At 48.3% G+C, this 27072-nt stretch overlaps 1 pseudogene; it reads left to right on the top strand.

Annotated features, from left to right (window-relative positions):
- The window catches only part of LOC142018672 (D-beta-hydroxybutyrate dehydrogenase, mitochondrial-like), a 35150-nt pseudogene extending 8438 nt beyond the window's left edge, over window positions 1–26712 (top strand).
- Window positions 26713–27072: the final 360 nt, after the last annotated feature.

The raw sequence follows: 27072 nt of genomic DNA, 5'->3' as shown, positions 1-27072 counted from the left end.
CTTTGACTCTATAGCACTATTGTCATGTCCACTACAATCTACGCCAGTGAAACATGGAAAAACACTGCAAGAATATCACATAAGCTGCATGTGTTCCACCAACGATGTCTGTGTAAGATCCTTGGTGTTACCTACATCGATCGCATTACTAACGAAGAGATTCTATGAAGATGTGGTCTGCGGAGACTGCAGGATGTTGTGGTGGAGCATAGATTGCATCTTGCTAGACACATCTTGCGTCTTAGGTAGCAAAGCAATGGACACCAGCTAAAGGAAAGAGAAAGAGGGGAAGACCGCTGAAAACGTGGCAAAGCACAGTTAAAGAAGACTTTAAGAACATTGGTATAACATGGGAAGAAGCAGAAACAGAGGCATCAAACCAAAATCTCTGGAGAGCACTTGTTGCCCAATGTGCCCAGACGCCCAGAGCATTGTAATACCTCATGCTCTCATAGCCTGTATCCACTCCCTCTAAACTGTTGACTTCCCTTGCGCAGGTTGCTGAGAAGGCAGTGCTAGTAACAGGCTGTGACAAAGGGTTTGGGCATGCCTTGGCAAAGCAGCTCCATGCAGAGGGATTCACTATTTGCTGGTTGCTTGCTCACTGTGAGAACTACCTTTACTCTGGAGGTTAGGAAGGGCACATTTTAAAGGGTTAGTAACATGCTGATTTAAAGGTGGAAGCCTGTGATCAGTGAAAATATCTCTCCACATTTTCATAAAAAGAGTTCAATTTTTTTTTTTTTTGCTTAGATGTCAACATTTCTTCCTGAGCCACCCTGAGTCAAAGCAGCTAGCAATGGAAAAGCCCTAAGAATGTCTCAGCTAGGGTTGCCCAGCCTGGGGCCTGTCCTGCTCCACTTGTGGTTTAAGTATCTGAATTAACTGACAGTACAGGCCCACAACAGTGAGTGCTGTTACAACTGAAGCAGCAATACATTCTATATAGTGCAGCGCAAGCTGCCCAGCCACCAACATCTGATCTGGAGTAATGCTCGCTCCAGCCACCAACATCTGATCTGGAGTAATGCTCGCTCCAGCCACCAACATCTGATCTGGAGTAATGCTCGCTCCAGCCACCAACATCTGATCTGGAGTAATGCTTGCTCCAGTCACCAACAACCCTGGCAGAATTCTCAAGCTCGACGTTTCTGTGATTCTGTGCAGCTGCCGGTGGCAGACTTGGGGGTGGGGAGGAATGAGATCTGCAGTCTGGTCTGTTTCATCTCCCTGTTGCACCTTGCTATTTAGCTTCACTTTGAAACTCCGGCCTGATATCTGGCATCTCCTGTAGCTGTGCTGCTTCCAAATTTTTCCAGGCCTGGGGGCCCAAATGTTAGCTCAAAACAGTTCAAATTATAATTTTCTTAGAGAGAAGATGGGCTGCCTGCAGAATTCTACCCCCTCCGCATCTATCATTGGTTTGGTGTAGTTATAGCATAGGTAAGTTGGGTTAAAAGAACTGGGCTTTTATTAATAACAAACAAAAATAGGATCTAATGCCAAATGGAACTAGAACTCCCTACAACATAAGAATAATGGCTGGGTTGTTAGGGAAGACTGACAAAACATAACAACCTTACACTAGGACCAAGAGTAGAAGGAGGAAACAATACCCTAGACTGAGTGACAGGAGAGGACACGGGAACTGAACACTGGGGACGTCGGGAACTGCTATGTGGATCTCTTCAGTCTCCTGCCTTCTGTTCTTGACCCTCCTTCCTGCTGGTAGTGAGCGGACCTACCTATGTGCTCTGTGCATTTGGGCAAGAGACAGGATCCCTCTGTACCAGTCCTACAACAAAAAAATTTTAAAAATAAAATGGAGAGAGAAATTTCTGAGCTGCAATTCGTTTGCAAATTTGACTCCATCAACCAAGGCTTAAACAGAGACTGGGAGTGGATGGCCCATTACAAAAGCAGTTTCTCTGCTCTTGCTGTTCACACCTCCACATTAGCATCTGACAATGGGCCACATCCCCTCTGATGAACTGACTTGTTTTCTACTCTCTTCATGTTCACTACTCCACATTAACTGACGATAACGGGCCATTTCCACCCTGACTGAATAGACCTGGATGAGCAACTCTTATCTATGAGAAGTCAACACTAGAGTCTGCTCAGATCAGAAGATGTGGCCACTACAGAGTGGGAAAAATGAACAACAGGCAAAGACTGTGGGAGCACTACACCCGCTGAGGACTGGATTACCGACACGTTCTTCCAAGATGATTCCACTGGAAGGTCTTGTGGAGACACCTTAGGTCCAGAAACCGGCAGCAACTAGCTTTAACTGTAATCCTCAGAAAACACCTACAAGATATTCTCTGTACTCTTAGTTTGCACAGTGCAGACTGTGACACAGACCATGCATTGCATATTGCAAAATAAGGTTTTCTATCCTACCAAGCAAAACTGTTACTGTGCGTTATCAACAATAAAAGTGACCGAGAAAAGTGTTGCCGTTTCCCTCATTAACAAGTAACATGTGTCACTGCCTGCACTTCCCATGCATGCTGGTGCAACATAAAACACACTCAGACTGCACATCCATGTAGCCACAACCTGAGGTATTGGAAAAAGGATTGTATAAAATAAGGAGCGGTTTGCTGGAAACTGAGGAAATGCTTCTAGTTTCTGAAGTAAAATACGTAACATTTCTCCACCATAACACAAGCCCCTTTTCTGAGATATGCTAACCTCAGAGTGTCCAAAAGTGCTTTGCAACAAATATCACACCAAGGTGCTCAACCATACTGGCTTGACCTGCCTCATTCGACTCTCTTATTAGAGAGATCATCAACAAAAGCAATGCAAGTGGAACAGAAATGGAAACTCTGTTCATGTCAAGACACTGTTTCTGAAGCAGCTTTAGAAGAACTGTCCAGATTATCAAGGATCTTGATACAGAGTGCTCTGTAGATGAGCCTGTAAAGCTAGTCACTTCCTAGCATGAGGAATGGCTACAGGAGAAGATGGAATCCCACTGGAAGTACAGAAAACAAGAAGACAGGTCTCAGACTTGCTGAGCGGTTAGCTGAGGCAGGAACTGGAACAAAGGACTGGCTAACATAGGAGCAGGCTGAAGCAAGATAAAGGGCTGAATGGAGCAGCAGCAGTATGTCAGAAATACTAGGCCATGGGAGTGTTCCGGCCAGGGAGGGGGCATCAAGCAGACCAGAAGAGCCTGTACCCCCGGGAGGAGCTGGGTGTGTCATCACCTGTTGGTAGTCCCCACACCATCTAACCAGAGTTCAGCCAATCCCAAGATCTGCATATCACTCTTGATGACTCGTTACCCTCCATCGCAGGGATGATTCATTGAGTTAAGGATGCTTAGAGGTAACAGTCCAGCCCACTGTGGGTGAGTACTGAATTGTAAGCTTACTCTGGAGCTGTGTTGACAGTGAGGAAAAACCATTTTTCTGTATGTATTGCATTTGCACGAAGCCATCCAGCAGAACTGTTTCAAGTGGTGTAGGGCCTGTTACAGTCTGGCCCTTATGACAAAATGGAGACACTTTCGGCTTCCCACTGTGATCAGTTCACAAAGCACTTTGAAGCTAAGATTGCTCTCATTTGATCTGACTTGGACTCTGGATACCATGTAAACAGGATACAGAATGTGTGGAGCTCACCATCCAGTTGTTCTTCTTTGGAACAGTTTCAGTTACTGCAGACCAAGGATGTGGACAAGGTGCTTGGAGGAGTGTGTCTGACCACATGCTCACTTGACCTCTGCCCTTCCTGGCTAATTAAATCTAGCTGGGAAGGGATCCCTGGTTGGGTCCAGAGGATTATTAATGCTTCTTTTAGATCTGGTATAGTTCCAGCTGCCTTGAAAGAGGCAGTGATAAAACCGCTACTTAAAAAGCCTTGTCTGGACTCACATCACTTGAATGACTATTGCCAAGTTGCTAATATTCCATTCTTGGGCAAGGTGCTTGAGCAAGCAGTGGCATTACAACATTCTTGGAAGAAACAGACTATTTAGATCCATTTCCATCTGGTTTTAGGAATGACTTTAGGAACTGAAACTGTCTTGGTCGCCCTGGTGGATGACCTATGCTGGGAAGTAGACGGGGGAGTGTGTCCCTCTTAATTCTCTGGGGCTGTCAGCGGCTTTTGATACCATTGACCGTGGTAGCCTTCTGGAACACCTGTGGGAATTGGGTGTCAGAGGCACTGTTTTCCAATGGTTCTGGTCTTACCTGTCAGGGCGTTTTCAGAAGGTGGAATGAGGGAGCTGTTATTTGAGCCCATGGCAATTGAGCTATGGGGTCCTGCAAAGTTCCTTATTGTCCCCTATGCTCTTTAACATACACATGAAGCCACTAGGAGAGGTTGTAAGGCATTTTGGAGGACAGTGCCACCAATATGCAGATGATACCCAATTTTTTTTCCTGTGACGCCAGAACCAAGTGTGGTGATAACTGATCTACATCTGTGTCTGGAGGTGGTGATGGACTGGATGAAGTCTAAAAAGATGAAGTTGAATCCAGATAAGACTGAAGTCGTGTGGATCAGGAGACCATGTGCTCAAGAATGTGGCATGGTGCCCGCTTTAGACAGGGTTACTCTTCCCCTGAAAGAACAGGTACGTAGCTTGGGAGACCTCCTGGGCCCTTTTCTAATGTTTGAATATCAAATTGCTTTGGTGGCTAGGAGTGCTCCTGGGCAGCGTTGTTTGCTCCACTAGCTGTGACCCCTCCTGAACTAGCACAACTTGCTCACAGTGATCCACGCTCTTGTCACATCTCAACTGGACTATTGCAACGCACTCTGTGTGGGACTGCCTTTAAAGAGTCTTTGGAGACTTCAGCGGGTCCAGAATGTGGCTACCCAAGTTTTAACTAACACTCGTTATGCAGAGCACATGGTGTCAGTACTGCAGTTTATATGTACAAACATTTTGTAAGCTGCCTTGAATATTTTAGGGAGGCAGGATAAAAATATTTTAAACAAATAAATAAATAAACTCAGGTTTAGGAAGGCTCAGACCAGACATAACTAATCATATCAGATTGTGCATATATTTCAGCACAATGTCAGGCTTGCCTGCCTGAGGGCAAGAGAGGGAGACCATAAGACAAGAGCCTCCTAATGTGGTACTAAAAGAAAGGAGATTGGAATGACTGCAGCAGCTGCAGAGGAATCTCTCTTTAATGTTATTTGTATGGGTCGTTCTCAAAAGGCTACAATTTCTTGATGAACCTGTATAGCCAGGTGTCACTAAGGCTTTTGTGTTAATAGATCAACTGTCAGTATGATCTTGAGTGTGAAGCAAATGCAAGAAATGTGCAGGAAAATCTTTCTACATGGACTTCATACATCTTACAAAGACTGAACTGGTCAGCAGAAGGGCCTTTTCCAGTTGTTCAGGAGGATCGATTGGCTCCTGTCCTAGGTAGTCTGATTTTATCTTTCCATGATGGCATGAAGGCTACCATCCAGCATAATGGCACTCAATCTGACAGCTTTGAAATCTGCAGTGGTGTCAAATAAGGATGTGCTTAGGCACCAACACTTCTTGGTATAGTCTTCTCTCTCAAGCTTCATCCTACTTCCTCTTCTAACTCCCGATGCCGTATGTCCCCATGCAAGATTGCCTGGGAATGCCTTCAGCACTGTACATACAATAGCAAAAGATAAAGTCAAACACATCCTGATAAGATAACTTCTTTTTGCTGTTGCTCAGGAATTAGACTTTTTAACCACTCATGAGCTGTGTCTACACGTGCACGCTACTTCGAAGTAGCGGCACTAACTTCGAAATAGCGCCCGTCGCGGCTACACGCGTCGGGCGCTATTTCGAAGTTAACTTCGACATTAGGCGGCGAGACGTCGAAGTCGCTAACCTCATGAGGGGATCGGAATAGCGCCCTACTTCAACGTTGAACGTCGAAGTAGGGACCGTGCAGACGATCCGCGTCCCGCAACGTCGAAATTGCCGGGTCCTCCATGGCGGCCATCAGCTGGGGGGTTGAGAGATGCTCTCTCTCCAGCCCCTGCGGGGCTCTATGGTCACCGTGGGCAGCAGCCCTTAGCCCAGGGCTTCTGGCTGCTGCTGCGGCAGCTGGGGATCCATGCTGCAGGCACAGGGTCTGCAACCAGTTGTAGGCTCTGTGTATCTTGTGTTGTATAGTGCAACTGTGTCTGGGAGGGGCCCTTTAAGGGAGCGGCTTGCTGTTGAGTCCGCCCTGTGATCCTGTCTGCAGCTGTGCCTGGCACCCTTATTTTGATGTGTGCTACTTTGGCGTGTAGACGTTCCCTCGCAGCACCTATTTCGATGTGGTGCCGCACAACGTCGAAGTTGAACATCGACATTGCCAGCCCTGGAGGACGTGTAGACGTTATTCATCGAAATAGCCTATTTCGAAGTTGCTACATCGAAATAAGCTATTTCAATGTAGGCTTCACGTGTAGACGTAGCCATGATGTTGTAAGATGACACAAGCTAACCAAATGACTGTTAAGACAGGTGGCTGCCATGTATTTATTATTGTGTTACTGTAGTGCCCAGCAATTCTAGTCATGTGCCAGAATCCCATTGCTCTAGGCTCTACACAAACACAAAACATAAACACAGACCCTGCCCTAAGAAGCTTGCAGTCTAAGACAAGATTGATGGGGAAGAACAAGTAAATAATGAAAGAATATTGTTCAGCATGACAGCCAAAGAGATCTGTACACCAGCAGCCTCACCAGTGTCATGTTTCTGCAGGCGCACCAGTGAAGTGGGGTGCTGAGCAGGGATTTGAAGGTGAATAGGAGGTATTTAATGATAGTATGACTGTCCCACTCACCCTTTTCTACCTGTGTGTGAGAGATTCACTTGTTCTGCCATATTGATGTAGACTGCAGGTGGGCAAAAATTTTTGCTGGGGGGCCACTCCACCAATTTTGATAAAGATTAGGGGTTGCACATTTCTTAGCTCACCATCTTTCATCTATTGCAGGACCCGGCAAGATACAGTCCATGGGCAGATGTGGCACACATACTGTTTATATCATACTGCTTGCCACCGGGGCTTCCTGCAGCTATATCAGAACCCTGTAGCTCCTAGCCCTGAGTACCTCAGCAAAAGTGGGACGTAAGTACCCTGAGGGCCAGATGCAGCCTGTGGGCCTGATCCAAGGCTTAGGCCAGCTGGGTGTGGCCCATGGGCAGTATCTTGCCCACCCCTCTTGTACATTATAAATTCCTGGGCAGCAGCCAAAGCTCTGTGAACTCTCCTTGGTTGCAGAGAGAGGCCATCTAGGATATTTGTGATGCTTGAAAAATGAGGCAGGAAGAGACTTCCAGAGCACCGGACAATGCAAGACAAATTGCTCCCAGCAGGTCACCCTCTCTGTTGGCTGTAAACCAGGGCTGTGATTAGCTTAAGTGTCTCCAACAGTTGCAACTCCAGTGTTACCCACTGGTGCTGACTTCCCAAGGCTCCACCTAACCACTCTGCCCTGAGGCTCTGCCCCTTCCCTGTAGCCACATCCTCAGTCCGCCTCTTCCCGCTCCCACTGCTTCTCTTCTGACTGCACAGTTATTCACAGAATCACGGGTACATTCTCATGTTCCTCAACTAGCATCATATATGCCATCGTGTGCCAACAATGCCCACATGCTTTGTATACTGGACAGACTTCAAACTCTCTTAGACAAAGAATTAATGGGCATAAAACAGACATAAAAACACTCCTGATTCACAAACCTGTCAGCCAGCATTTTAATGGAGTGGGCCATTCTGTTAATGACCTGAAAGTCTGTGTTTTACTGAAAAGGAGTTTTCACAGCTGTTTGGAAAGAGAGGCTGCTGAACTCTCTTTTATATTCAAATTGCAACACATTAACATTTGGTTTGAACCAGGATGGGAATTTTCTAGCTCATTATAGGGGCTCTTTTACGCACTTTGCTTTATCTAATTCTTGACTCCCCCCATTCTTCCCCCCCCGCCCCATTTGCTCACCTTGATAATATTTTTCTGATTTGTCAACCTTAATTACTATTTTTGGTTCTCTGTGCCTTAAATATTGAGTCTGTTCTGGTATGGCTATGATCTGAAGAAGTGGGTCTGTCCTATGAAAGCTCATCACCTCATAAATTATTTTGTTAGTCTTTAAAGTGCTACTGGACTGTGTTTTTGTTTTGATAGTATATAGACTAGTATGGCTCTATCTCTGTTACAGTGAGTTAGTGGGGCCCGACAAACATCTGATTGGAGAGTGGTTGCTGGATGCTGAGCAGACATGACTTGTTTTCTGTGTGTGCTGTAGCCCCATGTGCTTCCCAGTGTTCTGTGATCACAGCAGTGTGCACAAAGTATGGAGCACCAGAGCAACATGCTAACAGACAGACAACAGCCCTGTGGAGTGAACGTGGCCTGTTTGGATGTTCCAAGCTAAGAGTAAATTTTTTTAAAAAAGCAGCGAAGTGGGACGAGCCAATTCAGGTTTTGATGTAATAACTGAAGATTTTACTAATACCATGAGAGGGAACACAGGGCTTTTAATATCACTTTTACTTCACTGTGTTCCTTTAAGATTACTTACACTAACCAGGAAATGTTTGAAGGGCAGGTAGCTGCTGTCATCCCGGGATGGAGACCACATTGTACTTTCAGAAACCCACACAGTACAGCCTGAGTATGACCCACCTGGCCACCCAGCATCACTGAAGGTCACATTCAGTCACTGCACCAGAAAGGAGTGTTGGCTGGGCCAGACACCTCAGCTGACATTTTTCATAATCTGGCAGAAGAAAGCCCCGTTAGACAGCTGCAGTGATGTGAAAATTTCCATCCAAAGGCTCTGTAAATCCTCCAGTACTAGCGTCATTGGTGCTTTGAGCTGGCCCTTTGCTGCTGCGTCAGTTTGTGTCATGCTCAGGCTTGAGATAGGAGCAGCAGGTGGAAGACATGGTGCGCACATGGAACTGAGTATTTACAGAGACGGCTATTTCAGGAGGCTTGCACACCCACCAGTGGAGAGCAGAGAGGGCATCTGAGGGCAAATTAGTGAATTAAGTTTGCTCCATAGTTAGTTCTGTGTGACTAGTTCGGTCATTTTCAGAAGAAAGGAATTTTCACCTCTTGTTGATAAGTTAAAGCCTGTCCCAATTGGAAGTGGCCTAGGAGGCAGTGACAGAGTGCAGGGTTCTGCAGTTATAGGTTGGTGATGCCTCATTTTAGAGTAGAAATTATTTTCATCACCCCCGCCCCATCCCTTCATGTAATATAGACGTAAAAACAAAAATATCCCTTTGATAACAAGGCTAAGCCTACAGAACTTAACAGGAGGCCTTGTTCACAGGTTGATCTTGAAGGGTGAAGGGAATAAGACAGCAAAGTTTTATGCTTTTGATTGTTATTCCTTGTAACAGCCCCAGCCCCATGTTTGTACCTTGTGACCCCTTGGGGTTGTGATCATGGCTGGGGACCTGGGGTAAAGAAACATGAGGTTGAAGCCTAACAGGATCATGGGCTTACTTTATGCAGCATAAGTCACACTTATGCTCTGGGACTCAGGTTCCCTTCCCGAATCATACTTGTCCTTGAACTCCACAGCCAGAATGGCTGATGTCTTGGAGACTAGGCTTTCTCCTCCTTCAATGGCTGGCCAGGCATGTTTGGCCTAGGTTCATCTTCCTCTTGTTCTGCATTTTGCTGTCAGTTGATTATTGCATCTCAGTGACAGCAATTTCTGATGAACTCCCAGCCTTCTGTCTCAATGCTGGGCAACCTGGGCAATGCATTCTTTTGCTTTATAACAAGCCAAGTTTTCCATCTTTTTCCTTCTTGCAGTTTGTCCCAAACATGGCCATTGGCTTCCAGATCAGGCAATTCTCTGAGTGATGTTGCTTACAATAATGCTTGTAAGCTTTTTGGCCTTTTGTCCTATCTGTCCACTCTTCTTAGGTCTGGCCACTAGTGGTGGTGGGGAATGTTCTTTCCGGGGCCCAGGTTGGAGCAGTAGACCTGAGTTGCCTTCCAGTCAGGGACTAGGCTGGGCTGCATCCTGCAACTACTAATAGTGGTGGCCTGTAGCTTAGAAAAGCAAGGTGTGGGTCTTCCTACTTCAGTATTTCATCTCTGCCTGTACAGTTCTCTCCATTTCTGCGTTTCCTTTGGTAATGTGGGCTGCTAGTGGTGTATTTTGCTTGGGATAATATAAATTCAGCTGTGGTTAATTGCAGTCCTTTGTCTAGCAATAATTATTAAGGAATACCAGCATGGGCAAATGTGCTCTTTAATTTCTTGATAACACAACACATTGCATCTTTCAAATATTTTATTTCAGCATATCTAGAATAACAGCCCAGTACAACTAGGTAATGATGTCCTGTGAATATGCATCAGTCTGCTGCTGGCCTCCTCCAGGGTCTGCCTGGCAAAGGTGCTGTTGAGATGCAGGTGAAGGAGGTAATATTTTTCAATGGACAAATTTCTGCTTGTGAAAGGTGCAATCTTTAAGCAACAGAGAGCCCTTCCTCAGAGCTGAGAAAGATGTAGCGGTATAATTACTAGAGGATCTTTGTATTATGTTGGTTGGTTAGTTAATCAGTGGTTACATTAAGACATTTTATTCTTTATGACCTTGCTGATTCCAGGCCAGCCGCACTGATGGACTGGCTGATTTGTGGTATGTAGCTAGTCTTTGAGGTCCTGGATTGGTGAGCTCTGAATTTCTCCTCTCAGAGCACTTTGGATGACAGTATGATCACTTCTTATCATTAGTCCATTGGACTTGCTTAACTGTGTACACCAAAGAAGCCTCTTGTCACAGCTGTTGTGTTCATCAGATCTTAGGGCTTTCTCTGCTCAAATGTAGCTAACAGCATCTTGACATTACTCTGTAAAGCAGGTCTAGTTTCCTGCTGTCTGCTATTCCCAGATTTTTACCAGGAGCATATTCAGTGATTGGGTTAAATTACATTAGCATGTTCAAAAGACATTGGCATCACATTGGTGCTTGATACAGGTCTTTTCCATTGATAAGGGTTACAAGAGGTTTATGGGCAGTTATCAGTTCAAAGGAATGTAAGCCCCACAGATATCTGTAAGAGTTCTCACATGCTTCTGCACGTGCATGCCAAGGCACTCCTTTTCAATCAGTGCATATAGTTTTTTCACTTCTACACGTGTACAAGAGCATACTGCACCTGGCTTCTACTCAGATCCATGTAGCTGTGACAGTACTCTACCAAGGACTTAGCTACTGGCATTGGCACTGATCACTGTGAGTTTGTTTGCATTGTTGAAAACTGAAAATGGAACCATTGAGATAATTTCTTGTACCCTTCTTCTGACAGTCTCCTGATTTGGCACCCTTAATCCAGATGCATTGCACCTTCATGGCCCATTGAGGGGGAAGAAGAGAGAAGAAGTGTAAAAGTCCTATCTTTCTGCACACAGGTATCTGCCCCTTCAGAAACTGCTCCAGAAACTGCTCCCCCAAACAACAACAACCCCCCTGCCCTCCCCCCAGTCTATACAAATGGTCTGCAAGTCTTTGACCAGGCAATGTACTAAAGCAGTTATAGCCCCTGGAACAGCATTGTCTGTTTCTTTCGGAGAGATATTTAATTGCTTAATGTGTTGGGATTTTTCCTGAACACTAAAGTGAATCATTTTGTGTAAATGGAAAGTAATAAAGTGGCATCTGAAATGCTGTTATAATTACCCTCTGTGTGCAACCCTTAGTCTGATGCTTATTTGATATAAAAATAGACCTTCCAAATCAACATACTCTCTCAACACTGTGTGATTTGCAGGAGAGTTAGGGCAGATGGGCTTATTTTACGTGAGAAATACTAGTAAGTGCTGCTGTTTTCCCAGGTCGTTGACCAATGGCTCTTTGGCAGAAGTGTTGGAAACATGTCTCTTGTACATTGTAGAAGGGGCCAAGGGGGATGCAGACTTACCCGGGGAGCAATGGATCTTAGCACTGCGAGATGCCCAGAAGGGCCTTGTGCACAGATACAGTAAGGCTTTGTTAGTGAGCTGCATTGGCTTCACTTCATTCACAGCAGCAGCTGAACAGCTCTTTGTATGACCTGAAGCTAAGTTTCAGCGATGTTTCCCTGCGGTACAGGGAGCACCAGCGTACCAAGTACACGTGGTTTGCTTTAAAGGGAGCCCAGCATTTTGATGCTGTGACTCTGCCTTCCAAAATGCCAACCTCAGACTTTGGGCAGTTTCCTTTTGTGTATGTACAAAGCTGGGAGAAATGCTGTTGTGTCTCATGTACGGTCGCCAGGAGGTCCCACAGCCTCATCCTGGCTTTCTGTCATGCCTGGAAATATTAAAGTGTGGGGCCAGATCCTGATTTCTCTTACTCTGGTGTAATGCTGGAGTAACTCAACACTGAAGTTAATGAAGTTATCCCATCTACATCAGTATGACTGAGATGGGAAGTTAATCCATCCTACCTAACCACACAGTCCTGCTTGCTGAAGAGATCAGGGAAGGGCCCTTTTGCACTGTGTATCTTTCAGGGGCAGGCTGTCTGCAACACCAGTAAAAACAGCTACGTAGATATGCAATATTTACATCAGTCTACCTGCAAAGGCAGTTGAGCAGGTCCCTGTCTAGTAAGAGAGGCTCTTTCCCCGCCTACAGTAACATGACGTGGGAGTATACTTGCCTTGTCTTGTCTGACCACAATAACTGGAAAATAGTATGAAAGTACAGGAAAAATCATATCATTCAGAAGTGCTGACTCATAGCAGCCCATCAAAATGCAAATGTCTCCTCCCTGATGCAGTTAATGATAGGGAAGGAAGGAAGGGATGACTTAAATATATATTGAATTCCACCTTGTAAAGGAGTTTTGTTTCTGGTTTTTTGTTCTTGTTTTTCGTTTTTTTCCATTCTTTCCCTGACCCTTGACAAGACCCTAAAGCCAAGTGCCAAATCCTGTCTGCTTTACTTGGCAATGACCAGGCACTATTTGGAATTTAGCCTCAAATAGAAGTTTTGTCCAAAAGAAAGAAAGAAAGAACCCCACAGAGCAACAAAGCCAAAAATATCCCCAACTGAGCCAAAGACCTCTAGAATTGTTCCATTATTCTGTTTAAAGTCCCAGGGAACACATTTCTTCCCAATTTTTACCTCAGTGTTACAAACTAAATATTGCAGCCTTGTGCCTATTGCAGGAAACCCTGAAAGCAAAATTGAGAAAAAATTGGTCATAAAGAAAAGTGGAGTTGACCTGTCTTTTCTCATTACCCAGGGTGGAGTAAGTATTTGTTCTGATTGTTCTGATGTCTTTACCCAGATTTCCTTTCTCCATATTGCTGTGAACCTGGTGTCTTGCTGCCACTCTCCTCAGGGGTGGCCGCATCTCTGTAGTACCTCCATTGTAATAAATGCAAATTACTGTTCTTATACAGATGCTCATCTGTTTTGTATCTTTCCTTCTTTATAGTAGTAGACGGTTTGCTCTCAGGTTCAGACAGTGAGGACATGTCTTGTGGCATTGTAGTCTTGCATTCTCTTCTGAAAGAGAATGAAATAATACCATTAAGTAATTTAGATAAAAGTTTTTAGAGTGAGCTATATTCCAAGGAACTTCCTGAAAAGCCTCTCACTCTCAAGCCCAGAAAATGTGGCACTCTGTGATCCTTTTGCAAATGTTGGCTATGTAACCCACTGCTCACAGAAGCGATCTGTATAAAAGCACAGCTCTCATTTAGCACTTACGTAGCTTTCTACTACACCCTTAGAGTGTGGGGCCAACAATAACCAGCGATGACTCCTGTGAGGGAGGAGAGAGTCTCACTAGTTGCCAGGTGGGGCAATTGAGACACAAATGGGAGGTAAATTTTCAAAGGTTGCACTTGCATTATGTGATTGCATGAGTTGTCTGGGGGCCACCTCTGTATGTACATTTCCAGCAGCCCAAGCCCATGTCCTTGCCATGAGGCTGGGTTACTGCCAGCCTGCCTAAGCAAGACATCTCTCTTCTTTCTCTCTTGAACAGGGTGAGAACGGAGATGGTGCCAGCGAGCTGGAAAGCGTGAAGTCAGATCACATGAAAGTGCTGCAGCTAAATGTGTGCAGTGACCAGGAAGTGGCTCAAGCTGTGGAGTTTGTGAAGAACAGTCTGAAGGAACCAGTGTTACAGGCTGGGGGGAGCCTGAGCTCAGGCCAGTTGCCTGTTTAGTTCACTTACATTCATCCTTGTCAAGGAGGAGTTACCCTTTAAGGGCAGAGTTAAGTTTATCCATGTGCTGTAGTAATGGGTCTGTGAGCATTTGGTGGAAGGCATTTCCTGGTTTTGTTGTCACATTCTGGAGGGTACAGAGGAGAGCTGAAGTTCTGCATGACAAAAGCACGGATACATGTTGACAAATGGCAGCTCCCTTATAGTATGAACAGCCTGGCTCCTGCTTGATCGGACTGAAGTCATTGCTCTGCTGCACTGAAAATAACTGGGCTGACTGTGGGGCGTGGAGCTTGAAATGGGTCCTCCCTCTCTCCTCTGTGTCTGAGCCTGCTTTGGGGGATTTGTGAGGGTTCTTGGCCACGACGGGTCACACTTGCCTGCTCTGCTGAACTCACAGATCCTGCCCAGCAATGTTCCATCCAAGTTTCTCCATCCATATGTGGAATAAATTGCATTGTGTTCTGAGGCTTGTGTGGATGAGCACCACCCATAGGAACACATGCTACCGGCTGTGGGTGCTCTGCTAATCAGCTGGGCAGCATTTGAATCTCTCCTGGGTAACCACCCAAGCATTCAGCTTATAGGAGACAGCTGCCTGGCCACTCGCAATCAGTAATGAGTAATTAGCCTCAGACCAGGGCACATCATGTCAGGGTACTGAATATCTCCCCCTTGCTCACTGTTCAGCACAGAGACATCCACACAGGAGCACTTGGGGGTTGCCCCATCTAAGAGGGGCAGGGCATTAAGGTGCTGGGCAGATAAGTACTGCCAACCTTCATTCAAAGTGCACCACAGGGTCCTTAATCCCTGCATGAATGACACTGTTAAATACAAGGAAGAAATAACCAGAAATCAGTTTCCACCTCCTCCCACAACTGTGCTCTGTGTGCACAGCTATCCTCCTGCCCAATCCTTCCACACACCCTGTCTCCTCAGATTCACCTCCACACCCTTCTACAGTCCTCCAGCATTTCGCACAGAGCATATTAACAGCAGCCATGGCACAGAGCTGTGCTGCACAGCATGGCAGCTTGCAAGCAAACAGCACAGTTTTTTCTCTGCCAGCAGCGTGAAAGGAACATCTGGGTCCCAGCAGGGATGTGCAGAGGATCACTTGCGTACGTGTCTGTCTGATAAATGGTCAGTTCCTTCTTTGTGAAGATTTGTACAGTCACTGTCTGCCGCAGCTTCCTTCACTGCCATCTTGGGCAGAAGCATGGAGCCTGCTGAGCTCAGGCCTTCAGGACGATGCAATGTCTGTGTGACTGTAGTCTGAGGCCATTTTAGCTGGCTATACGAATGGCCTCTGAAACCACACTTCCCTTCTGACGGTTAATGGAGTTATGTCTGGGATGAGACTGAATTCTGCTTGGGGAAGAGATGTGCCTCTACGTACAATGTAAACTCAGCACAGCGAGTCTTTGTGGCAAGCCCAACACACCACAGATCAGCTGGGTGAAAGTAGTGTGTGCCCATGGAAACAGTGACTTGCTTCATGCCGCGTTCCAGCTAACCTTCCTGCCATGGCCAGGAGCACAGAGCCCAAGTGACGCTGTCTCCATCTGGAAGCTAAATTTGCCACGTGGGGAATTCGGAATTTGTTCCAAAACATTCAAAGAGTGCAGCATTCCAGAGTGAGTGTCCTGGCTCTGGGACGCTAAACTCTGTGAGGTGGGGATTGTGTCTGTTTCTCTTGGGCATGAGTTGCACACACCGTGCTGGCACCAAACAAATAGAAGGTGGTTGTGCTGAATGCACTGGGTACCAGGTGATCACTGAAGTTCTCTACACACTGTTGTGGTATGATTGACTAACAATGGACTCCGAGAGAGGGTTACCTTCTAGCTTTTTTGTAAATGGTTCTAAACATTCTTTTATACAAGCTCTTGATACTGAGAAGCCTGTTCCAGGATATGGCAGGGATCCATGAACTCCCGTGCCAAACCCTGCTGTAAGCTCTGTTCCCTCCCTGGCCTGCAGGAAGTCACCAGCAAACTCATTCAGTACAAGTCTTTGCTGGACTCTCTGACTTAAGTGAAATTACACCAGGGACTAATAAGGCAAACCATCTCCTAGTACTATACTACGTGTGTCATGAGACCTCAGCAGGATTGGTGCCTGATTTTGCTGGTTTCTGTGCAAATATATAGGGAAATGCCATCTTTGCCTGGAGGAATTTATCTTTGAATGGCAGTACTTACCAGCTGGGTGTGTTACCTAAGAGGCGCATGTATGGAGGATAGAAGTAGCCTGGAGAGCAGGAACAGGGGCACTGGGTTGCCTGGATCAGCTATGTTTATAATTTACAAACTGCAATTAAAAATAATCCTGTGTACACAGGCATAAGAGTAAATGAACGTGAGGTTTCAGTGACTCTTCCAACTGGCTGCTTGCCTACCCATAGTCTGTGGCTAGTTAGTGGAGGCCACCACAGTAGCAGAGCTGTCCTGTCCATAGGATGAAGTGGGGTGGCTTCCCCAGACCTCTCACTTTTGGGGGTCTTGCAGCAACCATCCTATGACCAGGAACGAGGGTGTGGGGCTCCTGCTGAGGGTAACCCTGACAACCAGGTAACACCTTTGTACTGCAGACGAAGGAGGAGGTGGAGCCTGAGGGGTTTGAATTGGAACTGGGAGTTGGAAGCAGTTAGTCTGGGCTGAGGGAGAGCGAGGCAAAGGAGGGGGCCAGGCCCCAGCTCTGGGGGCCCCTCGGGGCCTCCTCTCCTCAACATGGATGGGACTGGCTGTCTCTGCCTGCTGTACTGACTCCTCTCTACGATGCTGTGTCCTGTCGGCTAATAAACCCGCTGTTCTCCTGCTGAGTGAGAGACTCTCCTGCCTGCGGACAGGGTGCAGAGCTTGGGGGACCCCAGAACCCCATCACACTGGTGTCAGAAGTGGGATGTTCTGCACCCTGAGGATGGAGCATCCAGCAGTAAGTGACCGGGGCCCCGGAAGAAGTGGGGCCTGCGAGACCCAGGTGTGCTGAAGGGCAGTGAGGTGCAGTTCCCCAAGGCGGAGGGGCCTGCGGCCGAACCCAAGCAACTGCGGTCGTGGTCCTCGAGAGGGGGTGTCACACCCGAGGAGGGGTTACTCCTGGGAATCTGTTGGAGTCGGTCCCAGAAGGTGGAGGGGCCGAGAGCCCAACCCCCAGGAACAAGTGACCCCTGAGGAGGCTGACGCTGAATGAGTTCTTCCCAAGACAGTGTGTTCATGGTCCTTGAGAGCGGGTGTCACACTGAAGAAGGGGTTCCTCTGAGAGTCTGTTGGAGTCGGTCCCAGAGGGCGGAGGGGCCTACGGCCTAACCCTGGGCAGCTTGTGACCCGCAAGGAGCCTGGCACACTGAAGGGATTCTTCCAGGAATCGTGGGGTGCAGAGGGCATCAGCCTGAGAGCCTGCAACCACACTGAGCAACTCCGCTGTGAAGTGGCAGCACCTGGAAACCGAATCGAGATTAAAGGAGCTGGACAAGGCAGCGTGGATGTGCAGTGGCAGAGCTGAGGGTTAAGGAAAATCCTGCAGAGGTGAGCCCGGATCGGGGCAGGGAACCCTGGACTGCATGGAGCTCTGAACCGAGTGGCCTGCCACAGCTCAAGGAGGGAAGGAGCGATTCCAACCCATCATCTACTAGTGGCCAAGACAGACCTGCAAAGAGTTTTCCAGGCCTGGGCCGAGGAAGGTGCCTGTGTGTCTGTGCAAGAAAGCAGCTGGTCCACTGGGAATGGCAAGTTGTCTGTGAGAGAAGCTGCTTCACCTTCTGTGTGTGTGTGGAGACCAGCCGGGGGGCTGGGACAAAGGAGAGAGTGTCTCCCATTGTCTGTCTGTGTTGAACAGCAGCAGCAGCCTGGGGAGAGAGCAGAGCCTGCGTTTGGAAAAGGTGCCAATGAGGAAACTAGCCCATTGTCTGAGGAGGATTCCTCAGCCTAGGGTGGCTGGAGAAGGATCCACCAGAAAAGAGCATTCCAGGTGTGTCTCTGAATCCAGCCGTGGGGGCTGGAGCAGAGGGAATGGCTCTGGGATGAGCAGTGGTATCCCTGCTAAGGACACTGGTCCTTGGTGCAAGAAAAGTGCTTCTGCTTCTGGGGAAGTGAATCCTTTGCCTGAGCCTGTGGGGGCTCAAGATGGAGCCAAGATCCCAGAGCTGGATCTGAGGGCAGCTGAAGCCCAGATGGGAAGTGGGCCTACCTCTGTGTCTCTCAGGGGGGATGATGCTTTAACTTGGTCTAATCCAGTTAGTATCATCAGGGAATCCCAGAGACCAGACGATTCTGGTACTTGTTCTTTGCCTGATGCTGAGGTGTTATTGGGAGGGGGTGAGAGGACTCTGTCCTACCAGAGTCATCCTCTCGCCAGGACACAAGAACAGACGGGCAATGGAGTTACGCTGACTGATGAAGATAAAGGAGCTGGTAGCAGAAGGGAGGAAAGGGACCCTAACCTTCTGTCCGGTGGTACTGGCTGTCTGTCTGGAGGGGGATTACGTGGGAATCTGCCTGATGGGCCAGAAGTGATCCTGGGTGTAGGTGAAACCCAGGAGCTGGTTGTGCCTCAAGGGAGCAGTGACCCTGTGGAGGCAGACAGGGGTGAGTTATTGTTTGGGGGAGCTCTTGAGGAAGAGAATTTCCCTGAAACTTTTCCTGACCCGTCTGTGGGGACTGCAGAAAATGGGAGTGAGGTGGAGGAGAGTGAACAGGAAAGGTGCTTGTCTGTAAGCACCAGAGCAACCCTTTGCCTGGGGAGAAGTTTGTTTCAGCTCCTGATGGCCAGGACCTGCCTGAGTGTGAAACCACTGGCTGTGCTCTGGAAGGGTCCAAAGCAGGCAGTGTAAAAGTTTCTTAGGAATTGGAAGTTGGTGCAAGTAAAGTGAAAACTATCAGGGAATGTGAGCAGCCCTGTGAGAACCAAGTGAAACGGCTGCACCGTCAGTCTCTGTAGGATGCAGGAGAGGGCCAGCAATTCCCCATCTCCAGATGCTAGAAACACTTATATTCTCACACTGGACTCCCATTCTGATTCCATGGGGAGGCAGTAGTTGGAGGTGGAAGGACAAAGGAGCTTTGGGCCTGGTGGGCCAGTAAGGGATAAACAGGGATTCCTTCATGTGGATTCTGTGTCTGGGACTCACAAAACAACTCTCAGAAAGCAGTTTGGTTTGCAAATTTCCAGACTGGCAGGAAGGGGGCCATTTCCCTGAGATCATCAATGGCCCAGCTCTTGTTAGAAGGGAGGGCACACCCAGAGAGATCAGATTTCCACCCCAGGGGGCAAGAGAGAAGATTAGAACTTGATGGTGCTAAGAAAGGCCTCAGCCATTTATCCCCAAAATACCAGATTCTCAAGGAGGTTACACAAAAGTTGTGGTCTACCAAAGAGCAACGTAAATGTACAGTTGCAATGGGTTTGTTCTGTTACTCACGCTGACTGCTGTAACCAAGGGGTGCTGCTACCAAAAGCTGTAGAATTGTACCATGCACTGAATGTTTGAAAAGAGCCATGTGACATGATGACATTGATGTAGAAGCATGAATTGTATGTTGAAGGAGTCTGTAACTCTGAAATGTCACCATTGTTCCCTGTAACTAGTCTTGCAACCTCTGACATGAGAAGGAACATTCCAAACCTATTGTGTGGCATGGAAGGGGAAACTGAGGCACACAACCATTTTGGTGGTCTGGCTAAATGCCAAGGATGGAAGCATTTGTACCTTCTTTTACTGGACTGTAACTGAATTCCAAACATTGGCTGGAGCAGCTGTATGGGCTGGTGGTCAGACAGGGCAGGGCCCAAACCAGAAAAGAACTATTTGATCTGTTGGTGCTGCAGCATCTGTATGGGCTCTGCCTGCCCGATTTGAGAACGTGGCTGACGGACCGGGGCTGAAGCAGGGAGACCGACCAACCTGAGGGAACTAAAGGGACTTGTCCGGCTGCATCACATGAAAAGGGCCAATACCAAGCTCCTGAGTTGGAGCCTCCCCCAGCAGGATTATGACATGGAGGTGGTGCACATCAAGGGGAGCACTGAGGGTGCAGCCGATGCCCAATCACGAGGGGAGGGCCCCAAACTTCCCCAGGTCACTGGCTGAGTGACCCCGCTCAGTTCGGTCTGGAAGCGGGGAGAGATGTGATGGAGTGGGGGATACCTCTGTGTGTGTGTGTGGCTCACAGAGGGTGTGGGGCTCCTGCTGAGGGTAACCCTGACAACCAGGTAACACCTTTGTACTGCAGACGAAGGAGGAGGTGGAGCCTGAGGGGTTTGAATTGGAACTGGGAGTTGGAAGCAGTTAGTCTGGGCTGAGGGAGAGCGAGGCAAAGGAGGGGGCCAGGCCCCAGCTCTGGGGGCCCCTCGGGGCCTCCTCTCCTCAACATGGATGGGACTGGCTGTCTCTGCCTGCTGTACTGACTCCTCTCTACGATGCTGTGTCCTGTCGGCTAATAAACCCGCTGTTCTCCTGCTGAGTGAGAGACTCTCCTGCCTGCGGACAGGGTGCAGAGCTTGGGGGACCCCAGAACCCCATCACACCATCCTATGACCAGGAACGATGGAGGGCTACCTGGGGCCAATGGTTGGGCAGCGGAGACAGCTGTGGTCACCTCCCCCACCACCACCACTCACCACAGGGGCAGCTGGAGCAGCAGCCTGCTCTGCTCCACCCTGCCATGGGCTCGTGGTCTGCTGAGTTCTGCACCTCCATGGCAGTGTGAACTACTCTCCGCTCTCCAACTTGCATGCAGAAGTCAGGCTCAGCAGGCTGGGAGGGTGTGGCAAAGCAAAGTAGAGCAGGCTGCTGCTTGAGCCACCCATGTGGTGAGTGGGGGCCAGTGACCTCCGGTTGTTGCCACCACCTGCTGCCTTGGCCTGCCCCAGGTAATCTCCGGCCCGACTAGCTGTGGAGGGTTTAAAGGGGAGAGTGTGGGGAGCAGGGGAGGGGTGAGGCCTGCAGTGTGGGGTTGTCTTGCACAGTGGAAACAGAACTTGAAAGGTGATTTGAAGGAGGGTTGATGATCTGAACTGCAGTGTTCTAGGCACAAGGAGCAGCGGAGGAGAAGGTGTTTAAAGAGGAAAAGGGCATTGGAGTTTGCCACTGCTGGTTGGGCAGAGGGGCCTGTCCAGAATGGGTCAGACTGGTGAGTAGATAATTATAATGGGGATCCTGAGTATGTCTGGACCCTGCCACAAGTGAAATAATATTAATAAATAAGGTGCATGCAAAACTGGCTGGATAACTGTACTCAGAGAGTAGTTATAAATGATTCTCAATCCTGCTGGAAAGGTATAACAAGTGGGGTTCTGCAGACGTCTGTATTGGGACTGGTTCTGTTCAATATCTTCATCAATGATTTAGATATTGGCATAGAAAGTACACTTATTAAGTTTGCAGATGATACCAAGCTGGGAGAGGTTGAAACTGCTTTGGAGGATAGGGTCAGAATTCAAAATGATCTGGACAAATTGGAGAAATGGTCTGAGGTAAACAGGATGAAGTTTAATAAAGACAAATGCAAAGTGCTCCACTTAGGAAGGAACAATCAGTTTCACGCATACAGAATGGGAAGCAACTGTCTAGCAAGGAGTATGGCAGAAAGGGATCTAGGGGTTATAGTGGACCACAAGTTAAATATGAGTTAACAGTGTGATGCTGTTGCAAAAAAAAGCAAACATGATTCTGGGGTACATTAACAGGTGTGTTGTGAACAAGACACGAGAAGTCATTCTCCCACTCTACTCTGCGCTTGTTAGGCCTCAGTTGGAGTATTGTGTCCAGTTCTGGGCACTGCATTTCAAGAAAGATGTGGAGAAATTGGAAAGGGTCCAGAAAAGAGCAACAAGAATGATCAAAGGTCTACAGAACATGACCTATGAAGAAAGGGTGAAAGAATTGGGCTTGTTAAGTTTGGAAAAAAGACGATTAAGGGGGGACATGGTAGCGGTTTTCAGGTATCTACAAGCGTGTCATAAGGAGGAGGGAGAAAACTTGTTCTTCTTGGCCTCTCAGGATAGAACAAGAAGCAGTGGCCTTAACCTGCAGCAAGGGAGGTTTGGGTTGGACATTAGGAAAAAGTTCCTAACTGTCAGGGTGGTCAAACACTGGAATAAATTGCCTAGGAACATTGTGGAATCTCCATCTCTGGAGATATTTAAGAACAGGTTAGATAACTGTCTATCAGGGATGGTCTAGACAGTATTTTGTCCAGCCATGAGGGCAGGGGGCCGGACTCGATGGCCTCTCAAGGTCCCTTCCGGTCCTAGCATTCTATGATTCTATGACCAAATAAGTGGTCAGAACTAACTGTGCAGTCTGATACTTGTTTTTCTGTTGTTTGCTCTTTCCTTACCATTGGTTACTGCCTGCCTAGCACCAGGCAGATATAAACAGGACTTTACAAAACAGAGCCCTTGCTCCAAAAAACATAAAATCGAAGGGCTGTAGACATTGCTGGGATCTGCTCTTGGAAGCACACTCTATGCCTGGCAGAAGGGGGACTGCCGGAAGTAGACCGGTATTATTCAGTGAGGCCCAGATCTGTGACTGGCTCAGTGGGGTGCATGGGGCTCTGCATAAGTGTAGGTCCCCCCGTACAGGGCAGTGTGAGGATGGTGGCCTAACTCGTAATCTCTAGCAATGTCCTGTTGGTCTTCTGGTCATTAGTGCAAACTAATGAGGTTCTGCTGTAGTAAGGGTTGAAGGAAGCCACATCGCTGGGCCAGTTTTGCGTTGCTGCCCACAGCAAACTCAGAACAGACAACATGGAATCATAGAACACTAGAACTGGAAGAGACCGCAGGAGGTCATCAAGTCTAGTCCCCTGCCATCACAGAAGAACCAAGTAACATCAAGACCATCCCTGACAGCTGTCTATCTAACCTGCTCTTAAATTCTCCAGTGATGAAGATTCCACAACCTCCTTAGGCAATTTATTCCAGTGTTCAGCCACCTTGACAGGTAGAAAGTTTTTCCTAATGTCCAGCCTAACCTCCCTTGCTGCAGTTTAAGCCCATTGCTTCTTGTCCTGTCCTCAAAGGCCGAGGAGAACAATTTTTCTCCTGCCTCCTTGTAACACACTTTTAGGTATTTGAAAACTGCTATCATGTCCCCTCTTAGTTTTCTCTTTTCTAAACTAAACAAGCCCAGTTCTTTCAGTCTTCCCCCATAGCTCATGTTGTCTAGAGCTTCAATCATTCTTGTTGTTCTTCTTTGAACCTTCTCCAGTTTCTCCACATCCCTCTTGAAATGGGTCACAGAACCCTGCAGCAGTGCCAGGGTTAAGTAAGGGCCTTCAGAAGTTGCCTCTGATGTTTCAGGTGCCCATCTTGAGCCTCGTTGTTCAGAGGTGCTGAGCACCTTCATCCCCCCAGGGGTCAGAGGGAGCCGTAGCCGCTCAGCCCTTCTGGAAATCAGACCCTCGGTTGGGCTCACCAAATCACGTGTTATCCTTGGCTTGAGAAGGACACTGTGCCACTGCTAAAGGGTCCCTGCTCCAGGGAATTCTTGCCTACTTCCCTTGTTTGTGTTGCAGTTCAGTCAAACACCAGCAGGAGGGGGTATGCTCAGTGGGACAGATACAGCCCCATCCTGCAGCTGTGTCCACGCCAACCTCCGGAGAACTACGACATGACAGTGAGCAGCAGCATTCCTCCTGTGTGAGGCACAGGTGTGGGCCCTTTACTAATTGCCCTGGTGCATTGAGCCAGTCCCTGGATAAGTATCAGAGAGATAGCCATGTTAGTCTGTAGCTTTGAGAACAAGAAGTCTTGTGGCACCTTATAGACTATTTTGGAGATATTTTGGAGCATAAGCTTTCGTGGGCAAAGACCCGCTTCATCAGATGCATGAGTGGGGCGGGGGTGGTTTCAGAGGGGTATTTTAAGAGTGGGGTCCCTGGATACTTACTCTTCTGTCTCTTCTGTTGCTCCTGTATTGCCTTAGCCCTCAGGTTCCTCTCTTTGTGGGTGTGTTTTACTGTCCTACATGAAAATACCCAGTTTCTACCAGCAGGTTGTTTTACCCAAAGGAAAACTAAAATCTGAGGAAGAGCTGTTTCTCCCAGAGGGACCCGCACGTAACCCCTCTGTTGTTTATTGGCAGGTCTCTGGGGTTTGGTGAATAACGCTGGAGTGTCAGCCTTCAGAGAGGTGGAATTCACAAGCTTAGACAAGTACAAGGAGGTGGCAAATGTAAACTTCTGGGGAACTGTCAGAGTGACCAAGGCTTTCCTGCCTCTCGTTCGCAGAGCCAGAGGTACAGATGGCACCTGCCTTTGCTGCAGTCAGGGAGAAGCTTTGCAAAGCAACAGGGAAAAGCCACTAGCAACCATCACTAGTTCTGCCTTCAGTGTGGCAGCATATGAAAACACTGCACTGGCATGATGGAGGGCAGGACTTGCCCTGTAATATGAGCACTTGACAGATCCATAGGGGGTCACCTTGTGTAACTCCTGGTGCTGAGGGGACCCTAGCTAGAGTGAGGATGATAAATGAGGTTGTAACAACATGTATGCATAGAGACATTTTAAATGCTTCCCAAAAGCCAGCCCATCTGACCATGACAGGGAGGTAATAAGTATGAGGAAATCTGAGGGGCTGTTGGGAGCAGGCGTCAATTGGCTGCTGCAAGCCCAGCCTCCTGCTCTGGGGAGGGAGGCACAGACACACCAGAAGGAGACAGAGTTGATTTTTCCAAGTATCATTTATATTGTGTGCTGCTAAATATATCCCAGCTACTCTATAATTAGCAGCTCCCCTGTCAGGTTTGTATGTTGTTATTCCTGTTCCATTGCCATGGTGAGCATGCATACCGGGTGTGAACAATAGAGTAGGTACCAGTGTGCAGCTCTGCTCTGTACAGTTCTAGCATTTCAGCCCCCTACAGCTTGGCCCATAAAACTCCTCAGTGCTGTAATAGCTGAGAGGATTTTCAGGGCCAGGTCAGCAAATGTAGCCGAACCTGAGCCTCCAGTTCGCAGTGCCCTGGCCTCCCACCCCTCTGGGAGCTGGATGAAATGCTAGCATGAGGTTTCCTGTTACGAGCCACTTAGCGCTGAGGTGGGCTGCCCTGAGGGTTCAGGATCTCTCCCCTTTAAGACAGCTGCATTCACAGCTTCTCTCCTCTTTTAAGGGGCAAGCGCCATTCTCCTCCCTTCACTCTCTACACACTCACCGTCCTTTCTGGACCCAGACCAATACACGAATGGACCTGCAGAGAAACCTGCACTTCACTGGCATGGGGTTAGGAAGAAGGCCAGAGAGAGAGAGTGTCCTCAGGCTCCCACCTGCGGGCCCCAAATGCTCCTGAGACAGCCCTGTCTGAGGTTTTGCTCAATGTTCATTATTGCCTGGCAATAGTGGTCACATCTCTTTGGGATGGGTTGGGATGGGATGGCTGTAGCCCTCAGATATCCCAACAATGACCATCATTGCCTCAGCTTCTGCCCCAAGCTCCTCCTGGGCTAGCACCCTGCTAGCAAGTGAGTGCAAATGCCACTGTAATTATTCCTGGTGTGGAGCTGGAAAGGGGAGTGAGGGCGTAGGCAGATGTCCGGCAATGCAGTTAGCCAGGTTGGTGTGGAGGAGCTTGATGACAGTGAGCGTGCTGGAAGTCAGTCACCATGCAGGGCTGAGAGAGAGAGGACATGTCAGCAGCAGAGGATCAAGGAGGGGGCTTACTGCCACAGGCTGGGCTGAGGGGCTCTTCCTCCAGCACAGAGCTTATGTTGCCTGGCGGTTACTTCCTGGATGGGTTAGCCTGTCTCCCATATATCCAGGTGTCCTCTCTGCCTCCCCCAGAACAGAGACTACAGATCTCCTTTTCCCTTGTCTGTTCTCTCCAGGTCATGTGGTGAACATCACCTGCATGTCAGGGTGGATGGCCTGCCCTTCCCGCTCTGCCTACTGCGTGTCCAAGTCTGGTGTGGCAGCCTTCTTTGGGTGCCTCCAGCAGGAAATGTCCCACTGGGGAGTCCACGTTATCCTCCTCAAACCCGGCATTCTGACACATGACAACACCGAAGCCCAAGCAGAGGCGCTCTGGAGTGGAGCCAGTAAAGGTGTCCAGGAAGACTATGGGAAACCCTGTTTCATGCTCCAGATAACCCGATGAAGTCATTGGTTAACAGCGGCCTGAAAGACGTGTCCTCCATCCTGAACAACATCACAGATGCTCTTGCTTCCAAATACCCTTACACCCGGTACAATCCCATGGCAGCACTTCGGCACATGAGGCTGTACCTCATGGCTCACCTGCCCACTGCAGTTGCTGTCTGTCTGTATATTTACTGAGCCACACTTCAAGTAACTGGCCTGGCAGCATCCTCTCACTCTTTGTATTTGGAGCTTAAAATTGACCAGTGGTAGCTTGAGCCTCTGGAACTCTGTGTCTCTGCACAAGGCAGTTGGGGCTTGTACAGGATCAGGCCCTCAGCCCGGGTCTCTGTTGTGGAACAGAGAAATGCCTGGGTTGGGCCCCTGCCTAGCCCTCACTCCATCATGCTCCCTGCTGTTCCAAGGGCATTTTCCCCTGGGCAGTGGAGGAGGCAGGGAAAGGTTTATTAAAATGGGACAAATCTGCTCCTGGTGTGAAAAGGTCAGTTGAGTTCGGCCTGGGATGGACCTCTCTCATTCATGGGATCTTGCCAAGGGCAGGCCGATTGTGATGCTGCCAGTAGATGGCTGAAAGAGAGCAGCTAAAATGGGAAACAGAAGCAGCACTTTCCTTTAGGTCAGAAATAGGTTAGCCACAGCCTCCTCCCCCCGCCTCCCCGTCCTGTCCTCGTGATATTGCTGAGTCACACAGCTCCACAGCCGTCCCTAGGAGAAACAGCACTCTGCCTCTGAAGGGCTTAATTGCGCAGGATCAGGCTAGGGAAAAACTAGCCATCCTGCAAGCACAAAATCTTAGTAGGGGGAGG

The sequence above is a fragment of the Carettochelys insculpta genome, chromosome 10 (assembly GCF_033958435.1).
Source record: "Carettochelys insculpta isolate YL-2023 chromosome 10, ASM3395843v1, whole genome shotgun sequence".
Classification (NCBI taxonomy): Eukaryota; Metazoa; Chordata; order Testudines; family Carettochelyidae; genus Carettochelys; species Carettochelys insculpta.
This window is presented reverse-complemented; position numbering and strand designations above follow the sequence as displayed.